Source organism: Colossoma macropomum, unplaced genomic scaffold (assembly GCF_904425465.1).
Source record: "Colossoma macropomum unplaced genomic scaffold, Colossoma_macropomum, whole genome shotgun sequence".
NCBI classification, from domain to species: domain Eukaryota; kingdom Metazoa; phylum Chordata; class Actinopteri; order Characiformes; family Serrasalmidae; genus Colossoma; species Colossoma macropomum.
Window position 1 is genome coordinate 29,813 of NW_023494828.1, and position 17,970 is coordinate 47,782.

Below are 17,970 nucleotides of genomic sequence, written 5' to 3' on the forward strand. Positions count from 1 at the left end.
TCAATGTGAAGCAGCGCCTACATCCACGACTTCATGATTGTGCAGGTAGAGTCACCCAAGTTAAGATAGTCATATTTGTTCTCAAGAAAAGGTGATTGACTCTCTTTTCCCAGACATATAAACGACATCTTAGGGCAGAAATGTCTGTTTGTCATCATTATAATGAGTTCAGCTCAATACAATGCTGCATAGCGTTTCCAGCCTTTCTGAAGCGTTTGAGCGCTTGAGCAGTGCTCGAAACGCCTTTTCACTGTTAAGGCAGAAATGTCTGATTGGAATCATTGTAATGAGTTCACCTTAACCAAATTCTACATAGCGATTCTATCCTTTCTGAAGCGTTTGAGCGCTTGAGGTGTGCTGGAAACTCCTTTTCAGTTTGAACAAGCGTCTAAATCCACTATTTCATGATTGTGCAGGTGGAATCACCCAGGTTAAAATAGTCATATTTTTTCTTAAGATACGGTGTAATACTATCTGTTCCTACACATATAAAGGATATTTTAAGGCAGAAATGTCTGTTTTTAATCATTATATTGAGTTCACCCTATGACAATACTGCGTAGCGTTTCCAGCCTTTATAAAACGTCTGAGCACTTGAGGAGTGCTGGAAACGCCTTTTCAGTGTAAAGAAGCGCCTCAATCCACGACTTTGTGATTGTACAGGGGAAGTCACCCAAGATAAAGAACTCATATTTGTCCTCAAGAAAAGGTGATTTACTCTCTGTTCCCACACACAAAAACAACATATTTTATGGCAGAAATGTCTGTTTGAAATCATTATAATGAGTTCATCCATCCATCCATCATCTAAACCGCTTATCCTTCTGGGTCGCAGTGGGGTGCTCGAGCGTATCCCAGCCGTCATTGTGCGGAAGGCAGGATACACCCTGGACAGGTCGCCAGTCCATCGCAGGGCTTATATTGAGTTCACCTTAAGAAAATGCTGCATAAGGATTTCAGCCTTTCTAAAGCCTTTCAGCGTATGAGGAGTGCTGGAAACGCCATTTTAGTGTGAAGAAGCGCCTAAATCCACGATTTCATGAGTGTACAGGTGGAGTCACTCAAGTTAGTCATATTTTTTCTTAAGACAAGGTGAATTACTGTCTGTTCTCACACATATAAAAAATATTTATTTGCCGAAATTTCTGTTTGCAATCATTATAATGAGTTTATCTTAACACAATACTGTACAGTTATTCCAGCCTGTCCAATGTGTCTGAGTGCTTGAGTAGAGCTTGAGACGTCTTTTCAGTGTGAAGAAGCGCCTAAGTCCACGATTTCTTGATTGTGTCGGTGGAGTGACCCAAGTTAAAGTATTCATATGTTTTCTTAAGAAAATGTGATTTACTCTCTGCGTTTCCAGCCTGTCCAAAGCATTTGAGCGCTTGAGGAGTGCTTGAAACGCCTGTTCAGTGTGAAAAAGCGCCTAAATCCAAGACTTCATGATTGTGCAGATGGAATGACCCAAGTTAAAACTGTCATATTTTCTCTTAAGAAAAGGTGATTTCCTGCCGATTCCCACACATACGAAGGACATTTTATGGCAAAAATGTCTGATTGGAATCATCATAATAAGTTCACCCTAAGACAATACTGCCTAGCGTTGACAACCTTTCTGAAGCGTTTGTGCGCTTGAGGAGTCCTGGATATGCCTAATCAGTTTCAAGAAGCGCCTAAATCCACGACTTCATGATTGTGCAGGGGCGAGTCACCCAAGTTAAAGCAGTCATATGGTGTCTCAAGAAAATGTGTTTTCCTCTCTGTTCCCACACATATGAAGGATTTTTTTATCTCAGAAAAGTATGTTTTGTTACCACTGTAATGAGTTCACCTCAATACAATACTGCATAGCGTTTCCAGCCTTTCTGAAGCGTTTGAGCGCTTGAGGAGTGCTGGAAACGCCTTTTCAGTGTGAAGAAGCGCCTAAATCCAAGACTTCATGATTGTGCAGGTGGTGTCACCCAAGTTAAAGTAGTCATATTTTTTTTCAAGAAAATGTGATTTACTCTCTGTTCCCACACATAAAAAAACATATTTTAAGGCAGAAATGTCTCTTTGTAATCATTATAATGAGTTCACTTCAATAAAATACTGCATAGCGCCTCCAGCATTTCTGAAGCGTTTGAGCGGTTGACGAGTGCTTGAGACGCCTTCTCAGCGTGAAGAAGCGCCTAAATCCACGACTTCATGATTGTGCAGGTGGAGTCACCCAAGTTAAAGTGGACAATACTGCTTTGCGTTTCCAGTTTTTCAAAAGCATTTGTGCGCTTGTGTGTGCAACCGCCTGTCAGTGTGAATGAGCGCCTAAATCAGTGACGTTATGGTTGTACAGGTGTCGTCATCCATGTTAAAGTAGCAATTGTTTTTAAGGAAAATGTCATTTACTCTCTGTTCCCAAACATATATAGGATATTTCATGGCAGAAACGTCTGTTTGTGAACATTATAATTCGTTCCCATTGTGACAATACTGCATAGCGTTTCTAGGCGTACTAAAGCGTCTGAGCGCTTTTGGAGTGCTGGAAACGCCTTTTCAGTGTGAAGACATCCCTATAGCCATGACTTCATGATTGTACAGTTGTAGTCACACAAGTTAAAGTAGTCATATTTTTTCTCAAGCAAATGTGATATACGCTCTGTTGCATTAAATATAAAGGATATTTTTGTCAGAAGTGTCAATTCATAATCTTTATTATGGATTCACGTTAAGATTCTCAAGCGTTTTTCCACCTTTAAAATGCAGTATCCTCATTTTCCGTCTAAATAAACGCCTAAAGCCACTATTGCATAATTGTACAGATTGGTTCATCCAAGTTAATGCCCAAGATAGAGGCATCTGGGCCTGTATTCAAGAGTGCATGTCCCATCTTACTCTTTCAAATAAAATGGCTTATCTGGGTATTGGCTTTGAAATTTCATTGCAATTTCTTTTTGTCCTTTTCCTCCATTCCGAAGTGCAGTTATAAGACCATAGGCTTTGGTCTCCAAATTACCATTCAAATATTATAGTTGATTTTCTAAGAGATTGGGTCTTGGCCTTATTCTATGAGAGGTTGCGTAGGTGATATTATTCTGGGACCTGGCCTCAGAGCTCTTAATTCAAATTTTACGCTTTTGAGTACAAATGGCTGACTCATACTACAGGATGTTTTCCAGGGTGTTAGGTCTTTCAAGTCAACCTTACTGTTACTGTCTTAAGGTTTGGTTTATCGAGCAGAGCCTTAGAAAACATGTTCTAGACTCTAATCTTCCTCAGCTAAATTAAACGGGCTTGAGAACAAGACCATGGGCCTGGGCTTCAGAGAACCAAACAAAATTTGTTGGTAATGTCATAAGGTTTTTTTTTTTTGTCAACGTACATTATGTTAGGCCTTGGCTCCTGTTAGTGCAGGTATAAGACCCTGGGCCTTTAAATTACCATTCAAATATTATAGTTCTCCTTTTAAGAGGTTGGGTCTTGGCCTCATTCTAAAGGATTTTGTGTTGGTGATATTACACTGGGACCTGGCCTCAGAGCTCCTATTCCAATTTTTTTCGATACAGTTGAAATTGATGGCTAACACTGTTGGACGGTTTTTTATGTCAACATTATTGTCCCGGTCTTAAGGTTTAGTTCATTGGTAGTTGGTTACGAACCAGAGCTTTAGAACACAAATGCATTCACAATTTCTATTCAACCATCGGAACAGGTTTGGATTTTGGTTCAATGACCCAACGACTCCAAGCACCCATTCTTGTGTTATAGTGACTCTTCTTAAGGGTTGGGTATTAAAGAGCTCATGTCCCATTAATATGTTTAAGAGCTCATGTCCAATCTTACTTTTTCAAAATGAAATGGCTCAAACTGGGTATTGCTCAGAGATTTCATTGCAATTTCTGTTCATCCTTGGCCTCAGTTCAGAAGTTCATTTATAACACCCTGGACTTTGGCCTCCAAATTACCATTTAAATATTATTATTCCTATTCCAAGAGGTTTGGTCTTGGCCTTATTCTAAGACATTTTGTCTTGGGGATAAGATGCTGGGACTTGGCCCCAGAGCTCCTATTCCAGATTTTATTCTTCAGAGTCCAAATGGCTGGATCATGCTACTGCAAGTTTGTCTAGGTGTGAGGTATTGCTTTTCAACATTATTGTCCCTGTCTTATGGTTAATTTTTCTGTAAGTAGGCTACGAGCCAGAGCCTTAGAGCAGAAATCTGAGACTTTAATCTTTCTCAGCCACATGAAAGAAACTTGAGAACAAAACCCTTGGCCTGGGTTTCAGAGAATCAAAAAAAATTTCTTGGTGTTTGTGTGAGCTGAACAACATTCTGTGGTGGCTGAAACAACTTCTTTACTCGTGTCTGTGTTATTCAGAGAAGAAAAAGAAACTTCAACAGGACTCCGTGTACGAATGAACAAGAAACGGTTGTTTATTCCTGGCTGTACACATGATGAAAATAAATTAAAACAAAACTTTCAAACCATGGTTAGGTTGTTCCAAATATAAGATGCAACACAAACCATAACGCTAAACACAGTAAGAAAACTGTGTTGCTACCAGTATCCTACTGCCGCTCCCTCCCAACTGCCAGCCCCAGCACCGTAGCTGCTTAGCTCTTAAAGTGACAGTGCACCTATTTTCTGAACATAAACAAATGGTGCCTGAAGACATTTGTATCTACATAATCAGTACAAATATCACTACAATTACCAAACCACTAAAATAGGGAGCCAAACTTAAACAAAAATTATTCTTCTGCTGAATGTCTTCATTGCTTGATTTACCTTTTTACCTGGTACCAGTGGTTACCAGCACATGGCACACCGTGGGAGGACAGTCTTTTCCACTGCCTCATTCAGCTTCTTGTAGAAGACAGAGCTTGGTGATTGGTCTGTCCAACGTGCTTGTCTTGGTTTTAATACGGACCTGAAGCACCAATCCATTTTTATCAGGAATCTCTTGTACAACTTTGCCCATTATCCAGGAGTTGCATGGAGCAGTGTGGTCAACAATCAGCATAATGTCCCCAGTGGTGAAGTTGCGTAACATGTGAGTCCACTTCTGGCGCTCTTGTAGCTGAGGTAGGTACTCTCTTGTCCATTGATTCCACAAGATGTCCACCATGTATTGGACTTGTTTCCATCTTCTGTGGATGTACATATCTTCCTTCCCGAAGAGCCCAGGTGGTAAAGATGGCTTTGCATGAAGAAGCAAGAGGTGATTGGGAGTAAGCACTTCCAAGTCATTTGGGTCACTAGAAGCCTTGGTAATTGGACGATTGTTAATGATGGCCTCCGCCTCACACAAAACAGTGTGAAAGCCTTCCTCATCCAACACCTGGAGCTTCAAAGTGGTATTAAGAATCTTCCTAACTGATCTGATCAGTCGCTCCCAGGCTCCACCGTGATGAGAACCAGTAGGGGGGTTGAACATCCACTGGATTCCCTTTTGACGTGTAGTATCCTTGATCCTGGAAATGTTCCACTCTTCAATGGCTCTCCTAAGCTCGCGCTCCAACAAAATTTGTCCCGTTGTCTGAGCGAAGAATCTTTACTTGGCCTCTTCTTGCAAAGAAATGACAAAGGGCATTGATAAAGGAGTCTGTGTCTAACGATGATGCTATTTCGATGTGGACTGCCCGCATGACCAAACAGGTGAGGATAACTCCGTACCTCTTTACGATGCTTCTAGCCCTTCTGACTTTGAATGGGCCAAAGTAATCAACCCCAGTATTGGTGAATGGGGGATCATCTGGAATGATCCTGTCACAAGGTAGGTCAGCCATCTGCTGTTGTCCAGTGACACCATGCACGTGTTGACAGGTGACGCACTTGGAAATAACTCTTCTTATGGTGGCCTTAGCACCAGGAATCCAAAACTTAAGTTGCAACTTAGACAGCATATGGTTTTGACCACTGTGACCTAAGCTCTGGTGGATCTCTCTGAGGATAAGATCCGTCACATGCAGGTGCTTAACTTCTTCAGGCATGGCTGATTTGTGGAGTCATCCACCCACTCTGAGGATACCATCCTGAAGAATAGGATTGAGCTTATAGATGTGACTACCTTTCTTCAACCTGTCACCTTTATGCAGTGCTGAAATCTCTTCTGAGAATTTTTGCTGCTGACTAAAATGAATGATCTCAAGCTCTGCCACCTTTAAGTCCTCCACTGTAAGATTGCTTCCTCTAAAGTCAGTCTTTAAACTCTGTATCATCCTACGAACTTCTGATTGAGGAAGAGAAGCCTCTAGGTCCTTTCTCTTTTGACATAAGTGCAGCAGAATGTTCTTAACTTTTAGGATCCGGGCAACAGCCTTTTTTAGGTGGAACCAAGAGTAGTAGTTTTCCAGAAACTGCTGAACTGTATCCACCTGCTCCTCAGCTGCAGTAGCACTGACTATAACGTCTCTGACTTCTGAATCCTCAGTGGTAAGATTCTCAGGGTGGTCTGGATTTTGTGGTCATTCATCCTCGGGCTTGGTAAGAAAGTCCGGCCTTCACATGACTGGCAACAAAGGTACGGAATCTGCTGGTTCTGTTTCCTGTGTACTTGAGCACGGTCGTGCTGTCTGACCAAAACACTGATTCTTTGAGCTGAAGCTGAAGCTCTGACCTCAATGTTTTGTCCATGCATGCTGCCATGGTAGCCGCTGCTAACTCCATGCGTGGAACAGTAATTGGCTTGAGTGGAGCTACTCTGGCCTTAGCCATGACCAAGGTACAGTGAACTCTGTTGCTTTTATTATTTTGTAGCAGGTAACTCACTGTTCCATAGCCTGCATCACTAGTGTCCACAAAATGATGCAGTTGGCTGAAAGTTGCCTCACCGAAGCCTATAGACTTAAAGCACCGAGCCACCTCAAATTCTTCCAGTAGGTGGAGGTCTTTCATCCAGTTGTACCACTGTTCAACTAGATGCTCAGGAATTAACTCATCCCAGCCTATTTTCAATCTACAGAGTTCTTGTAGAATTGTCTTTGCTGGCAGAACCACAGGAGCTAGAATGCCTAATGGGTCGTAAAGAGAGCTAAAGATAGAAAGAATGTTCCTTCTTGGGGGTGGTTTGTCCTTTAGGCACAGCTTAAACTTGAAGTTATCAGACTGGATACACCAGTGGACTCCCAAGGCTCGTTCAGCTGGAAGCGTGTCCAAGTCCAGATCCAGGTCTTTGAACTCTGTGGCTCTTTCTTCTGCGGGAATAGCATATAACACAGCCCTGCTGCTACTTACCCACTTCTTGAGCTAGAATCTGCCTGTTTCAAGGATGCCTTTCAAGTCGTGGAAATGATCTCTATTATCTTCGGCGCACTTTCGAAGTGCAAAATTAGCACAGCTGGGAGATGAAGTCACGCCAAACAGATGCACAGTGATTCTGTACTCCTTCAGATCTTGACTAATGTCACCAGAGGGCCACTGTAGAAACCTAAGAAGATCAGCATCCTCATCTGGTACCTTGACCTGATAGAACATGGCTTCCATGTCAGCCATGACAGCCACCTCTTCTTGCCTGAATCTAATGATGACACCAAGCAGTGTGCAGGTTAGATCCAGCCCCTGTAGCAGCTGGCCATTCAGTGTAGTACCCTGATACGATGCTCCACAATCAAATACCACTTGAATCTTCAGCTTCTTCAGGTGGTACACCCCATGGTGTGGCAAATACCAAACGACTCAGCTTTCCGCTGGGAATCTCCACTGCATAGCCTTTGGTACTGACATCATTCAGAAATGAAGTGTAATCAGCTTGAAACTGAGAATTCTTTACAAACTGTCGTTCTAGGTTGAGAGCTCGCTGTTCAGGTACTCTTCAATTGTTAGGCATTTTGATAGCTCTGTTTCTCAGTGGTAGATTTATACAGTAATGTCTTCCTACAAGGCTGGCAGACTGTGAGACTATTTTCATGATTTGGATTTCATCTCTGGACATTTTCAGTTGGTCATCTTGACATTCTGGGAAGTCATTTTTAAACTGCTGACTCCACAGCTCATCCAGCGTCGCCACTGAGATGCAGTTGGATAACACTTGTACAGGTTCACCTATTGTGTCGTAACCATCTTCCACTCTGAGAGGTCCATTAATGATCCAGCCCAATCTAGTTTTCACAGCATATGGTCCATTATCTATGCTGGGAACTACTTGTGACAGTTCCAGGGCTTTGGGTACGTTGGTTCCGATGAGAAGTTCTATTCCTGCTTGAATTCTTGGAAGGTGTACTTGACTAAGATGTGGCCACTTATCCACATCTTCTTGTCTAGGGATGTTCTCTTCTCTTGCTGGAACAGACATCTGAGAGAAAACATTCGTCAGTTCGAAGAAGTCATTGTTCTCAAGGCTACTGACCTCCAAACCAGACACCAACTGACTAGTAACGATCCTCTCCCCTCCCATGGTCTTCAGCAAAATACTTGTGTTCCTGCCAGTGAGGTTGAGTGTTGCCATCAACTATTCTGTGCAGAATGTAGCCGTGCTACCGGGGTCAAGGAAGGCATACGTCGTCACCACTTTGTTGCCCTTCTTAACTTTAACCTGTATCAGAACGATCGCCAGGATGCTGTCGACGTTATCCCATGTAGTGGCTCCACAGGTACTTGTCTTTGCTCCAATGTATCCACTGACTACTGACTGTCCTTCACCATTATCTGATGGCACACCTTTGTGCTTGACTTCAGTGAACACTGCCTTGGCTTTTATATGCAGAACTGTAGGGTGCGACATTTGACAGTATTGGCAGCTATCTTTACAGGCTTTGCTCATGTGCCCTGATTTTAAGCAGCTGAAGCACAAACCTTTGTTCCTAAGGAAGTCAATCTTCTCTTTGTGAAGAGACCTTTTCATCTTCTTGCAGTGCTCCATGGTGTGATATTCTACTTGACAGAAAAGACAGGGTTTGGAAAATGCACAGAATAGACTCATCTTAGCTGGTTTCTCCTCCACTAGATTCTTTACTGCTGTTGTAACAGTGGTGAAACCTCGCCCTGAGCTGCTCTTTCTGAGGGAAGTTTCCCTAGTGTAAACTTTAGTTTGGCTCTTGGGTCCATCCATTATGCTGCCAAACACTGGGTGTGAAGCTTCTCTGGCTTGTCTGTTAACAAAATCCACAAGGTTGCTGAACTTGACTCTACACTGCTGCTTGTCAAGAATACCACAAGCTATGGTTCTCCGCCGTTCCCTCAGCTTGTAGGGAAGCTTGCTGATAATGGAGCACATGTTGACTGCACTGTCAAGCTCCTCCATGTACGCCACATCTGCCATGGCATTACGACACCCAGTGAGGTAGAGACCAAATGATTGAAGCGCCACTCCGTCATCAGACTTAATAGCTGGCCAGTTCAGTGCTTTTTTGATTTACGGCCTTGAACTTGTGTACTCATTTCCAAAGTGCTCTTGCAAAAGCTTCTTTGCTTCACAATAGCCACGTTTCGGTTCCATGTGGAGACAACTCCGTATCAGCTCTCTGGGTTGCCCACTTGTGTACTGCTCCATATAGTACACCCGATCCCTACAACTGTCTGTCTTATCCTCTATGCCATGTTCAAAAGCTCTGATAAACAGTCTATAGTCCATAGTGTCTCCTTTGAATATAGGAATATTCTGTGGTGGTAGAGCAGCGAGTTTTTGCTGTCTCACCAGGAACTCTGTGATGGCTTGGGTAGGCCCTATAGTCCCGTGCTCTGGCTGTGTGGCTATATTGGAAGCACTATGTATGCTATCACCAACATGTTCTCTTACTATGCTGAGGAAGATGCCTTTGAATGTGCTGAGGAAGATGATATGGAGTCTTGCTTACGTGAGGTGACGGACACAGCTTGACCTCTTCATTGTGCTTCTTAGACTCAGCAATACGTAGGTGAACCTCTTTCATCCACGCTTTAGCTCTTTCCAAGAAGTCCTTAAATGTGTTAGCCCTAGGCTCAAACCATTTATCCTGATCTTCATTCATCTCATCCTCTGAGTTCTGCTGAAGTAATGCTTTAACAGTGGTGTTAAGCTTGCAAAACTCTCCAAATAACTTGTTGAACTGCACTGCCAACATAGTCTGAACAATTTGCAGGTTGCTATCATCACCTTCATCCATTAATTGCAACATCTGATTCATTCTGCTTGTGAGCTGACCAAGCTTGGATTTCCTTGCGCTAACCACACGTTGCAATCTCTCATCATCAGCTTTAGCAGTTAGCTATTTTTCTAGACCCAGCTGCTGTGGCAGAATCTGCACTCTCCATCTTGCTTATTGCTAACAGTATGCAGCATAAACTTGAATGATTCATGGCAGTGACCAAAGGCTAATAGGATGTAGTATAGCTTCTGAACTTCGACATCCAGCTAGCATCCATGAAGAAAAGCCAAAACTGCATTTACTTTCAATTTGGTGCTTACTTGCTGCAATGCATCTAACTGTTGCACTGTTGTTCCTTTCTTCCAGAGCTCGGATATTTTCCAACTAGCCACAGTTTTCGTACTAAATGTGTGAGCTGAAAAAACATTCTGTGGTGGGTGAAGCAACTTCTTTACTCGTGTCTGTGTTATTCAGAGAAGAAAAAGAAACTTCCACAGGACTCCATGTACGAATGAACAAAAAACGGTTGTTTATTCCTGGCTGTACACGTGATGAAAATAAATTAAAACAAAACTTTCAAACCATGGATAGGTTGTTCCAAATATAAGATGCAACACAAACCGTAACGCAGTAAGAAAACTGTGTTGCTACCAGTATCCTACTGCCACTCACTCCCAACTGCCTAAAACATGTCCAGCCCCAGCACCGTAGCTGCTTAGCTCTTAAAGTGACAGTGCACCTATTTTCTGAACATAAACAAATGGTGCCTGAAGACATTTGTATCTACATAATCAGTACAAATATCACTTCTGGCATCTTAATACTATGTTAAGCAGCAGTATATACATATAAACACTTCTTATAAAAAAGTTAATTAACTATTTATATTTAGACACAATGCAAAAGACGGTCTTTATGTTTTGGCTACTACAGTGCTATTCTAAGGATTTTATTTCGGGTTAGATGATGTTAGACCTTGGCTACTGTTCAAATTTTTAATCTTTAGACACTAAATATCTGGGTCTTGGATACTTGTTCTTTTCCTGGACTTTAGCAATTTCATCACAATTTCTTATCAATTGTGTAGACTAATGAGGGATTTATTCTGTTCTCTATACTTAAGTGTTGGTTTTAATTCCTGGAATTTTGGCCTTTGCCTCAGAATCATGCCCCAGATTTCATTATTTTGAGAACATTTGGCAGGGTTCCTTTGGCCTGGGCCTGGGCCTTAGCCCTCCCAAAAAAATTCATTTTCTACATTTTAAAGTGTTTGATGTTCGCAAGAGGACACAGGGCCTAGGCCTCAGAAATTGCTTTCCACATTTTATTCTTTATGCTCTCAATGGCTTGCTCTTTGGTAGCTGATCTTTGACTGGGTTTCAGAGCTGTATTCACAATATCTTTTCAAACATGTATATAGGTTTGGATTTTGGTTCAAAGTCCCAACGGATCCAAGCCCCTTTCCAATGTTATAGTCACTGTTCTTAAGGGTTTGGTCATTATGTAGTTGGCCCATGACCTTTGGCTTAAAGCCCAGACTAAATGTTTTTAAAGCCTAAAAGTTTGAGTCATGATTACTAGGTCTTGTCTTCACAAAATTAATTCCCTATTCTATTGTAATAGGACAGAGGCCCCTGGGCCTGTGTTTAAGAGCTCATGTCCCATCTTTCTCTTTCAAAATGAAATGGTTCATACTGGATATTTTGGCTCAGAGATTTCATTGCAATTTCTTGTCACCGTTGGCCTCAGTTCAGAAGTGCAGTTATAAGACCCTGGGCTTTGGCTTCCAAATTACCATTTAAATATAATAATTCCTATTCCAAGAGGTTGGTTCTTGGCCTGATTCTAAGGCATTCTGTGTTTGGGACAAAATTCTGGAACTTGTTCTCAGAGCTTTTTTTCCAGATTTTATTCTTCAGTCCAAATGGCTGGATCATACTACTAGAAGTTTGCCTAGGTGTTAGGTATGTCATTTAAACATTATTGTCCCTATCTTAAGGTTTAGTTTGTTGTTATTAGGCTACAAACCAGAGTCTTACAACACAAATCCTAAACTTTAATCTTTCTTAGCTATGTGAAAGAAGTTTGAGAACAAGACCCTGGGCCTGGGCTTCAGAGAACCAAACAACATTTCTTGGTACTATTGTAAGGATTTCATGTCAGGGGAGATGATGTTATGCCTTGGCTGCTGTTCAAACTTTTAACCTTTATACACTAAAAATTTGGGTCATGTTTTCTTGGGCTTAAGTAATTGTATCGCAATTTCTTATGAGCTGTGGAGACTAATGAGAGATTTATTATATTCTTTATTCTTAAGTATTGGTTTTAGTTCCTGGGCTTTTGGCCTTTGCCTCAGAATCATGTGCAAGATTTCATTATTTTGAGGCAATTAGGCAGGGTTCCCTTGGCCTGGGCCTTAGGTCTCACCCAAAAATGATTTGCTGTATTCTAAGGTGTTTTATGTTCGCGAGAGGACCCTGGGCCTAGGCCTCAGAGCTTCCATTCCAAATTTTCTTCTTTACAGTATCAATGGCTTTGTCTTTAGTAGCAGATCCTTGCTTGGGATTCAGAGCTGGATTCTGAATTTCTTTGGCATTCGATTGTGGAGTGCTAGAAAGGCCTTTTCAGTGTGAAGAAACGCCTAAAACCATGACTTGACATGAAACATGATTGTACAGGTGTAGTCACCAAACTTAACGCGGTCAATTTTTTTTCTGAAGACAATATGAATTACGTTCTGTGCCATTATATTTAAAGGATATTTTATGGCGGAAATGTCAGCTTATAGTCATTATGTTGAGTTCACGTTAAGAGAGTACTGCACAGATTTACTAGCCTTTCTAAAGCGTTTTAGCGCTGGTGGAGTGCAGGAAACACCTTTTAAGTGTGAAGAAACATTTAAAACCACAACTTCATGATTGTACTGATTTGGTCACCCAAGTTAGAGGTTTAGTGGTATTTCTCATGAAAATGTGAGTTACGGTCTGTTTCATGGCAAATAAAGGGTGTTTTGTTGTAGAAATGTCTGTTTCAGATCATTACAATGAGTTGACGTTAAGAGAGTACTGCATAGCATTTCTAGCCTCTCTAAAGCGCTGGAGCGCTTGTGGAGTGCGGGAAACGCCTTGTCAGTGTTAAGAAACGCCTAAATCCATGACTTCATGATTGTACAGGTGTGGTCACCAAGCTTAAAGTAGTCCTATTTTTTCTCAAGAAAATGTGATTTATTGTATGTTCCATCACATATAAAGGGTTTTAAAGGTAGAAATGTCTCTTTATAATCATTATAGTGTCTTCACATTGAGAGAATACTGAATAGCTCTCCAGGCTTTTCCAAAGCGTTTGAGCACTTCAGGAGTGCGGTAAACGCCTTTTCAGTTTAAGCAAATGCAGAAAACTAATATTTCATGATTGTACTGATTTGGTCAGCCATGTTAAATCTTTAGCATTATTTCTCTTGAAAATGTGAGTTACGGTCTGTTTCATGTCATATAAAGGGGTGCTTCATTGGAGAAATGTTTGTTTCGGATCATTATATTGAAGTCACGTTAAGAGCGTACTACAAAGCATTTCAAGCCTTTCTAAAGTGCTGGAGTGCTTGTGGAGCTCTCGAAACGCCTTTTCCGTGTGAAGAAATGCCTAAAACCATGACTTCATGACTGTACAGGTGTAGTCAACCAATGTAAAGCAGTCATAGTCAATACGACTTTCGCTCTAATCCACTACAAATAAAGGATATTTGATGGCTGAAATGTCTGCTTACAATCCTTATAATGAGTTCACGTTAAGAGAGTACTGCATCGCATTTCTAGCCTCTCTAAAGCGTCTGAGCGCTTGTGGAGTGCTGGAAACGTTTCTTCAGTGTGAAGAAGCGTCTAAATCCACTTCATTATTGTACAGGAGTAGTCACCCAAATTAAAGTAGTCATATTTTTCCTCAAGAAAAAGTGATTTACTGTCTGTTCTCGTGCATATACAAGATAATTTATGGCAGAAATTTCTGCTTATAAACATTATAATGAGTTCACTTTAAGACATTACTGCATAGCGTTTCCAGCCTTTCCAAAGCGTTTGAGCACTTGTCGAGTGCTACAAAGGCCTTTTCAGTGTGAAGAAGCGCCTAAATCCACGACTTCATCATTGTACAGGTGTAGTCACTCAAGTTAAAGTAATAATTCTTTTTCGGAAAATGTTATGTACTGTCTGTTCCCACACATATAAAGGATATATCAAGGCAGAAATGTCTGTTCATAATCATTATGAGTTCACGTCGAACCAATACTGCATTGCATTTCCAGTGTTTATAAAGCGCCTGAGGGCTTGTGGAGTGTTGGAAAGGTCTTTTCAGTGTGAAGAAGTGCCTAAATCCATGACTTAATGATTGTACACGTGTAGTCACCCAAGTTAAAGTAATCGTAAGAAAATTTGATTTACTCTCTTTTCCCACACATATTAAGTATATTTCATGGCAGAAATGTCTGTTTATGATCACTATAATGAGTTCACGTTAAGACAATACAGCGAAGCATTTCCAGCACTTGAGGAGTGCTGTAAACGCTTTTTCAGTGCGAAGAAGTGCCTAAATCCACAGCTTCATTTTTGTACAGGAGTAGTCATCTAAGTTAGTAGTCATATTTTTCTTAAGAAAATGTGATTTACTGCCTGGTCCCACACATAAAAAGGATAATTAACACAAATGCCCACTCATTAGCAAAGATAATGATAACCTTCAGTCGTAGCCAACAACACAATGCCAGGCAGCTAAGTGAAACATATGTAACATTTGCCTGAGGAAAGGCAGCCTGGGTAGAACAAAAGCACACTGACGGTGAGTAAAACGAAGGGAAAGAAACACTCAGTATGCAAATAGATGGAGCCAGGAGCCAATGGGAAAGAAATATATGTTTTGTCTAATAAAATTGTGTTAACAAAACAAACATGTAATTGTATTTCACAGCTTACTTAGTTTCACTCAGTTTCACACATTTGTTCAGCAACTTTAATGAGAAAGAAACAATTAAAACCAACAGAAATGTCGTCATTTTTTGAATATGGGGTTTCAAAGTTACCATAGCAATAGACTAAACTAAATAGCAAAAAGTTAATTCAACTCAAGAATGTAATTTGGGTGTACAAAATCATAAAAAACGTTCCCTTAACTTAAAATTGTTGAGCAATATGTGGGATATACTGAGTTTTATGTACAACTGACAAAATGCGGGTTTACAGTATGAGGGGTGATCCAATCACTGGAACGAGTCTGATAATCTGCATTATTTACACTGAGCATTTCTGTAATGTACGATGGCATATGGCCAGTAAGCGCTTTATAGGTAAAAAGAAGCCAATGTGCCTCCCGACGCACACATTAGAGGCTCTGGAAAACAGCATAAATTTAGTTTTCTCAACATTTAAAACTAGTTTATGGTGGTAAAAAGCTGATTGTAGGACATTAAATGCTGTAGTTTATCTACTGCAGTACCAATATAGTCATTCGAACAGTACAAGATAGTGTCATTAGCATATAAGTGTACTTTGCAGTCAAAAATTGAGGTGACAATGTCATTTATATAAATATTAAATAATACTGGTCCAAGGATCGAACCTTGAGGGACCACCTTTGTTATTGGGAGTAGCTCTGATTTATACTGTCCTAGGGCCACACGTTGCTGTCTATTGGAGAGATAGTTTCTAATCCAGTTAGTAGCCCTGAGATCGAAACCAATGTTTTGTAGACTTTTTAAGAGCAGGGAATGATCAACTGTATCAAAGGCTTTAGAGAGGTCAATGAAAATGGCTGCACAATGTTTCTTTTTATTGATGGCACTGAAAAGATTGTCTAAGATGAGAGTAGCTGCAGAGATTGTGTTGTGCTTTTCTCTAAAATCAGATTGAATTTCTATGCCGAAATGCCTTGAGTTGATCATTTACTAAGGTTTCTAAGATCTTGGCTAAGCATGACAATTTTGAGACAGGTCTATAGTTATTAAGATCAGCAGCATCATCTCCTTTGTAAAGTGGAGTTATATGTGCTGTTTTCCAGATACTGGGAATTTTGCTTGATAAAACAGATAGATTAAAAATATATGTAATATGTTCTAAAATAATCAGGGTCGCAAGCCTTAGAAAAAAGGGGTCCAAACTGTCCTCTCCTGTACTTTTTTTTAGTATTGATGGTGTTAGGTGCTTCGGCCACTAAGTGAGGTGAAAAAGGGTGAATTGTAAAGAGACCATGTCTTACAGCAAAGGGTGTATCTATTTCATTGAGAGGTGCTTCCATCTTAATATTATCGGATAAATGTCCAGCGGCTGCAAAGTGAGTATTAAGCGCTTGGCAAATCTCTCTCTGATCAGTCAACTGTTGATCGTTAATTACAATATGATTTGGAATAGGCATTGATTTGTTATTGAGCAAATTAACTGTCTTCCAGAACTTAGAGGAATTTGTAGCGTTTGTAAATATCTGGAGGTAGAATTCTGTTTGAGCGTTTCTGATGTATTAAGTACATTTATTTCTTAGCTGCCTGAAGGTAAGCCAATGGTCTCTGTCACCATTTCATCTAGCTAGGGTCCATGCTTTATTTCTTGCATTGAGCAAGGAAGATATTTCTTAATTGAATCAGGGGTTTGATCTATCTCTGATTCTCACGTTTTTATAGGGGGCATGCTTATTTACCACTGACAGGAAAGTTTTGCAAAAATGGTCTAGCGCTCCGATATCGATATCCGGGACTTCAGAAGTGCAGTGGATGTCACTTAGCGCCAGATCATTTAAAAAGGCTTGATCATTAAAATGTTTAAAATTTCTTCTAACCACCATCCAAGAGCCTGACTTTATTGAACTGGTGCTTCTAATGCATTCTATAGGGCAGTGGTCACTGAAACAAGGGTCAAAGACACCAACAGAAGTAATTTTTCCAGGTCTGTTGGATAAAATTAAGTCTATTAGTGTTGACTTGCTGGGATCATGGAAGTTAGGTTATGTTGGCTCTGTAATTAGTTGCGTTAGACATAGATTTCCATACACTTCCTTCAGGTGATCGGATGCATTAGTTAACCAATTTAAGTTAAAATCACATAGGATTAGCATTTCTGAGTTGATGTATGAATTTAAAAGCTCAGCTAAGTCATCAACCGTGTGAGAGCATGCGGAAGGAGGTCTATAGATGCCAGCTACCACAAAACTGTTATTGTGTCCTATACGCACTTTAAGGGCTAAGAACCTAAAACATTTATCTTTGGATAATGAGAAGAGTTTTTATTTGAACAACAGATTTGGTGTTAATAGCTACTCCGCCACCCCTTGCATTCCTGTCTGCTCTGTGTAGATTATATCCAGATAGAGATAGTTCTGAATTAGAGACAGATTGTTTTAGCCAGGATTCTGACAAAACTACAGTATAAGGATTGGCTTGTGAAATCAAAATTTTTAAATTATCCAATTTACTGTGCTGACAAAGTCTTCTAATGTTTAAATGAATTATGCCCAGTTTTGTTGTAAGCATTAGTTTCGGGATCTGTGAGGTGATTTGGGGATGGAGGGGTGACAAGGATGGCTTAATACTTATAAGATTAGCTGGGTTAATAAAGTAGTTGCCTTTCCGCTTTATTCCCTTGTCTGAATGTCTAATTCTAGGTTGAGTGCTAATGACTACAGAGATAGCTGAATGATTATTTCTAATTTCAGGTAGTCATTTCAGGTTAAGAATAGAGTAAAACACATTGTGACTTAAAATCTGTGAGCCAAGCCTGCTGGGGTGAATCCCATCCTTCCTATAAGAGGATGGACGGTTCCAGTATCTACACATTTATTCTCCATTGGTCCACAACTTACCATATAGATGCACTTCGTAGTTCCACATTATAGTCCATTCTTTTTCTGTACACTGTTTTGGTGGTGGATCTCGCACGGCAGTGACACCGACATG